Source organism: Macaca nemestrina, chromosome 3 (assembly GCF_043159975.1).
Source record: "Macaca nemestrina isolate mMacNem1 chromosome 3, mMacNem.hap1, whole genome shotgun sequence".
NCBI lineage: Eukaryota > Metazoa > Chordata > Mammalia > Primates > Cercopithecidae > Macaca > Macaca nemestrina.
This window is the reverse complement of record NC_092127.1, coordinates 65547713-65554642: the sequence shown is the minus strand read 5'-3', so window position 1 is coordinate 65554642 and position 6930 is coordinate 65547713.

Below are 6930 nucleotides of genomic sequence, written 5' to 3'. Positions count from 1 at the left end.
TGGTGAATCTGATAATTATGTGTCTTGGTGTTGCTCTTCTCGAAGAGTATCTTTGTGGTGTTCTCTGTATTTCCTGAATTTGAATGTTGGCCTGCCTTACTAGGTTGGGGAAATTCTCCTGGATGATATCCTGAAGAGTGTTTTCCAACTTGGTTCCATTTTCCCCCTCACCTTCAGGCACCCCAATCAGACATAGATTTGATCTTTTCACATAATTCCATACTTCTTGAAGGCTTTGTTCATTTCTTTTTCCTCTTTTTTCTTTAGACTTCTCTTCTTGCTTTGTTGCATTCATTTGATTCTCAATCGCTAATACTCTTTCTTCCAGTTGATCAAGTTGGTTATTGAAGCTTGTGCATTTGTCACATATTTCTCATGTCATTGTTTTTCTCTCTGTCCGTTCGTTTATGGCCTTCTCTCCATTGATTATTCTAGTTATCAATTTTTCCATTCTTTTTTCAAGATTTTTAGTTTCTTTGTGCTGGGTACGTAATTCCTGCTTTAGCTCTGAGAAGTTTGATGGACTGAAGCCTTCTTCTCTCAACTCGTCAAAGTCATTCTCCGTCCAGCTTTGATCCGTTGCTGGCAATGAGCTGCATTCCTTTGAAGGGGGAGATGTGCTCTGATTTTTTGAATTTCCAGCTTTTCTGCCCTGCTTTTTGCCCATCTTTGTGGTTTTATCTGACTTTGGTCTTTGATGATGGTGACGTACTGATGGAGTTTTGGTGTGGGTATCTTTCCTATTTGTTAGTTTTCCTTCTAACAGTCAGGACCCTGAGCTGTAAGTCTGTTGGAGATTGCTTGAGGTCCACTCCAGACCCTGTTTGCCTGGGTGTCATCAGCAGAGGCTGCAGAAGATAGAATATTGCTGAACCACGAGTGTGCCTGTCTGATTCTTGCTTTGGAAGCTTCGTCTCAGGGCTGTACCCTGCTGTGTGAAGTGTAGGGTGTCGGTCTGCACCTAGTGGGGGATGTCTCCCAGTTAGGCTACTCAGGAGTCAGGGACCCACTTGAGCATGCAGTCTGTCCGTTCTCAGATCTCAACCTCCATGTTGGGAGATCCACTGCTCTCTTCAAAGCTGTCAGACAGGGTTGTTTGCATCTGCAGAGGTTTCTGCTGCTTTTTGTTTAGCTATGCCCTGTCCCCAGTGGTGGAGTCTACAGAGACAGGCAGGCCTCCTTGAGCTGCTGTGGGCTCCACCCAGTTCGAGCTTCCCAGCGGCTTTGTTTCCTACTTAAGCCTCAGCAATGGTGGGCGCCCCTCCCCCAGCCTTGCTGCTGCCTTGCAGTTAGATCGCAGACTGCTGTGCTAGCAATGAGGGAGGCTCTGTGGGTGTGGGACCCTCCCGGCCAGGTGCGGGATATAATCTCTTGGTGTGCCATTTGCTAAGACCCTTGGTAAAGCGCAGTATTGGGGTGGGAGTTACCCAATTTTCCAGGTGTTGTGTGTCTCAGTTCCCCTGGCTAGGGAAAGGGATTCCCTTCTCCCTTGCGCTTCCCAGGTGAGGCGATGCCTCGCCCTGCTTCAGCTCTCGCTGGTTGGGCTGCAGCAGCTGAGCAGCACCGATTGTCTGGCACTCCCTAGTGAGATGAACCCGGTACCTCAGTTGAAAATGCAGAAATCACCCATCTTCTGTGTTGCTCACGCTGGGAGCTGGAGACTGGAGCTGTTCCTATTCGGCCATCTTGCCTTTTTTTTTTTTTTTTTTTTTTAAACAAATAAGAAGACAAAGGCCTATCAGGATAAGTAATCTGTAGAAGATCTCATAGCTGTTAAATTTTGAAGCCAGAATTAGAGCTCATGGTCATCTCAGACACTGTTGTAAAAATCTATATTCTTTCCACTATACTGTATTTCATGTACTAACCCTTCCTGCCCCCATATTTGTCATTAGGGAGATTTTCATGAGGATATGAAAAGACATATTATCTCTTGATATTAATTTCCAGATCTGTGATAAACCGGATATCCAGATATTGACCTGAAACCCTGGGGAAAAACACGTATTTAGGAAAAGTATCTTTAAAGAGGATGTTTAGTACTATTAAGAGACTATTATCTTTCAGACTAAATGTTGATTGCTTTTATACATGATCTTTTATTTAATGTGGGATTTTCAAGTGGGTTTGAAAGTCTGAATGGCTAGACTGAGTAAGTGCAATAGATAATGTGGTTGGTTCTTACAAATTACTTTCTACCTTCAATCCAGTTGACCCCTGGCTGCCATTCCTCCAGCTCTTCCGGTGATTTTGTAAACATTTAATTATCTATAAGTTCTTTTCTTTTTGAAATGCTTATGGTATTTTCTCTTTCATACAACTGGAGCTGACAGATTAAAGAAGGAAGTTCACACTTAGTAAAAGATAAGACAAGATGAAACTCAATCACAAACTCTAGTCTTTTTTTTTGTAATAGAAAGCTTAGACTTGTGCTAAATATGCCTTGATAACTTTTAGTCTGTTTTCACCATCTTCTCAACCTAGATAGGCTTGCTCATTCGATTGGTAAGTTCTAGGTACTAGGTATTCAAGCAAAGAAATTTCTTGAGGTACAGAATAAATGAATATCATCCTCAGAGTACCAACAGTTTGAAAAAATGAGAAGAAAAATGGCATCAGTAAAAGACCCCATTATGAACACAGGCTAGTAACTTTCTTAATCCAAAATTTCAATTTGTTATAATGACAAATAGATTTTATTCATGACAAATGTAAAGTATTGAAAGAGAAATAATCAAATAGCCCATACTCCTCTATTTCCTGAGGATGCTGGCTTTGTAATTTTTGATAGTCAAGAAAATGATCAGAAACCTAATGCAATGCTTTTGTTTGTGCAAATATTCTGTCTCATTTCACTTGGAATATGGAGTATAATTTTGACCACTGCTTTTTGGGTGACCCATGATAAAGATATAAATTGTCTAGAAAGGCAAATAGATTAAATAAATGGGATTCTGTATAAACCAAACACAAACAAAAAGTTGAAGAGTAAATGAGATGATTAAACATCACAAATTAACATGGTGCCTGTACTCAATAAATGTAGCTATTATAATTCTTTAAAAATTAATAGAGAATTAATACTATACTCTTTATAAAACGAAACACCAAGACAAGAAAATAATGCAAAGGATAGCTTAACTGTGAAAAATAATTTAATATTAAATAATGCTGAAAGTTGTTAAACTCAATCAATACAATATATATATTTTTAGTCTCTTCACATAAATCTTATATGATACTATTACACGTTTGTTAAAAGAAAAAAAACTACTAAAAATAATTGTGTGTGTGATTTTTAGAAGACTACATATTTAAATGTTCTACATATTGAATCAATTTTCAAACTTCAAATTTTTAGAGTGCTTTTGGAGTGGAACACATCCTGAGTGTGCCCTTTCAGTTCAGTCTGTTACTGATGCTCTCCTAATGGCATTCACACATGCATACAGCTCGCCTCCTTTGAAGCAGCCTGCTTTAAGATTGAAAATATGATTGAGAGTGGCCAAAATACAACTCTCTGTGAGTGGTCCAATTATGTCCTAATTAACTTTCAATGTGTCAAGTTCAACTGATAGAAAATAGTCAAGAAATTAAGGAGGTAAGCTGAGATTTTACACTTCTCTCAATTTTAAACTTGTTATTAAGTGGAAAATAAAGACTACATGCTCTTATTGCTTTAAAAAAGATCAAAAATGACATTTAATGACATTCTTGAAGAAGATGAACATTTGCAATTGCAAATGGAACTTCTTGGAAAATAAGCTTTCAGTGCCTTTGTTGCGCAGATCTTTCTTTTCCAGTTCAATATGAATCTCAAACTTTTAAAATCCAGATGGGCAGCACATGACAAATACGGGTAAACTCAGCCAATGAAACAAAAGTATTTGTTTCCACCCTATTTAATGTGTTACTTCCTCCAAGTAACAATAGAAAACCAAAACTTCTTGAAAATAAATAAAATGCCAATAATTTTAAAAGTGGTGAATAAATTCCAAGAAAAATATGATTAAATTCACTATTATACCATCAATCATATTTGAAGGGCATTTTGGAACTGAACAAATTAAAATGTCCAACTAAATGTATAGTTGTGTCTTAGTTAACCATTCTGTTTCCAGAAAGAAAAAAAATAAATATATCTCACAGCAAATTCTTAAGCTTTGTATAACTTTATTTTCATCACTCTTTATCTCTAGGATTTAACAAAGAGCTGCTGAAGGTTTCACTGATGTGGAAGCAGTGAATTTATATTTCAGAAGGAATACACAGATAAGTGATGGATTCAGAGAATTTATAAGCTTAAAAATCAATTTTAAAAATATAAATCAAATGATATCTGCTTTGTGATCAAATCCATTTAGCTCCATGTTATTGTTTTAATGCCCTAATGGAGCTACTTCTCTGCACAGCTTTCTAGGAGTCCAGAGACTGCTCTATACATTGGAAAATATGATGAATGTGTTCGAGAGGGGTGTGACAATTGTTCCTTACACAGATTTTTCCAAGCATTCTCTGTTTTCTATACTTTGTTTTGTATTCTTTGACCCATTATTACCACCAAGTCCAGCGTTCTTCAGGAGAAAATTATCTCCTCTTTTTTGGTATTCCTGTCTGCACACACTTAAGTTTTCAACCTATCCTCTGATAAGATAGTTACCAAGTCCAGCGTTCTTCAGGAGAAAATTATCTCCTCTTTTTTGGTATTCCTGTCTGCACACACTAAGTTTTCAACCTATCCTCTGATAAGATAGTTACCCTTCCATGAGCCTTCTCTTTCAAAAGTAATTAGGCACCGTAGTTGAAATTACTGTCTGTGTTTGGCTCCTCTCCTGCCTTCCTTTCTCCCTCTCATCTCTTTTGATTTCTTTCTTTCCTTCTTTTACTTTCTGATAACTTAGCAGAATTTGAATAGGGAGAAGGGGCAGGGGCACATGGACGCCTTGATGTGTAATGAGACACACAGACTATGGATCCTAATACGCTCTCTGCTCTATGCAGAACTGGCTTCAGATTAGGCTGCCCTGAGGCTGGAGGTTAAAGACCTAGATGATTAGAGCTGAGCAGCATGAGTAAAGTAGGGGCTGACATTTCCACTCAGTTGCTTGATTAAATAATGCTCCTAACTTTTAAAAAAATCTTATTTTTTTGTTCGTTTGAGTCACATCATTGATGTAACTGTGGGTTTTCCATTTCTTGGCAGTACATTTTCTGGTCTCTATGATTTAGTTGATTTCAGCTTCTATTTTAAATCTATTGGTGTTTATCATGTCAAAGAAGCATAGAGACAGATATATCCTTCCTGCAAATCTCTTCCAGACTTTTCTCTGATTTACATCATAGGCTTATCAAGCTGCTGTGCCTACTGCTTTAGGTACAAATACCTCTACATTCCTTCTGTATGCTTTTTAAGGCTTCCCTAATATGATCTCTTAATCAACATTCTTTCCTGTCACTCTTTACACTCCTTGGTCTGGCCAGGTGAATCTTCTGTGTCACCAACACCAACCTACGCCACACCATGGGATCCTGTCCCTTCTCTTCCAGAATCCCCATTTCCAGAAATGACTCAGACCACTCAGGACTGTCTTTGCCTCTCTGGAAGGTTCATTTCACTACTGCCTGTCTTCTAAAACTCTATCTCATCTTCAAATTTCAACCGAATTTTCTGCTTTCTTGCACAATATAAGCACTTTCTGGTTTTTTTACCTACCAGTTTCCTGCATAATTGTCCTTATCTCCTTGAAATGGATTTTAAATTCTGAGAACAGGAACCATTTTCCATTTATCTCCATGCCTCACAACACGAATCCTCTTTCTGTGCAGGTATCCATTGATTGGTCAATTAAAAAAAAAAAAAAAAGAATGATGGTTTCCAGCTGCATCCATGTCCCTACAAAGGACACAAACTCATCCTTTTTTATGGCTGCATAGTATTCCATGGCGTATATGTGCCACATTTTCTTAATCCAGTCTGTCACTGATGGACATTTGGGTTGATTCCAAGTCTTTGCTATTGTGAATAGTGCCGCAATAAACATACGTGTGCATGTGTCTTTATAGCAGCATGATTTATAATCCTTTGGGTATATACCCAGTAATGGGATAGCTGGGTAAACACCGCATGTTCTCACTCATAGGTGGGAACTGAACAATGAGATCACTTGGACTCGGGAAGGGGAACATCACACACCGGGGCCTATCATGGGGGGGGGGAGGGGGGGAGGGATTGCATTGGGAGTTATACCTGATGTAAATGACGAGTTGATGGGTGCTGACGAGTTGATGGGTGTAGCACACCAACATGGCACAAGTATACATATGTAACAAACCTGGACGTTATGCACATGTACCCTAGAACTTAAAGTATAATAATAATAATAAATAAATAAATTTAAAAAAAAGAAAAGCTGGTCTCTTTTGCTTTTCAGTTACTGGTTTCATAGGTCAATTTAATTTCCTTATAATATGTTTTTAAAACTGGATTTTGAGAATTGGGAGGTTTAAGTTTTCTTTAGTTAAATCAACCAGTTAAGGGAGGATAGTTTTGTTTTCTGCTTCCAGTGAAACAATTTGGAGTATAACTAAAAACCAGTTGGATTTAGTATTGTTTATTTCAAAGATTTTATGTTTCTCTGTGGGAGGATACACTAGCTATTGATATTATCTATACCGTTTTTAATCCTTATTTGCATACAGTTCCTCAGTTTGCATTTTTTATTTTTTTCCTCAGTGTTCCCAAATTTAAAAAAAAAATTTGATATGTTTGTAGAGATTTTTTAAAAATTTGTTTCATTTTCATTTTTATTTTCATCTACTACATTTAATAAAAGATCATCAAGTAATTTTCTTAAAGTTTGTTCTTAAGTCTATCCCATGTTTAGTTAGACTAAGTGCCAAGCTGTGTTTGGCAAACTTGAGAGGGTAACT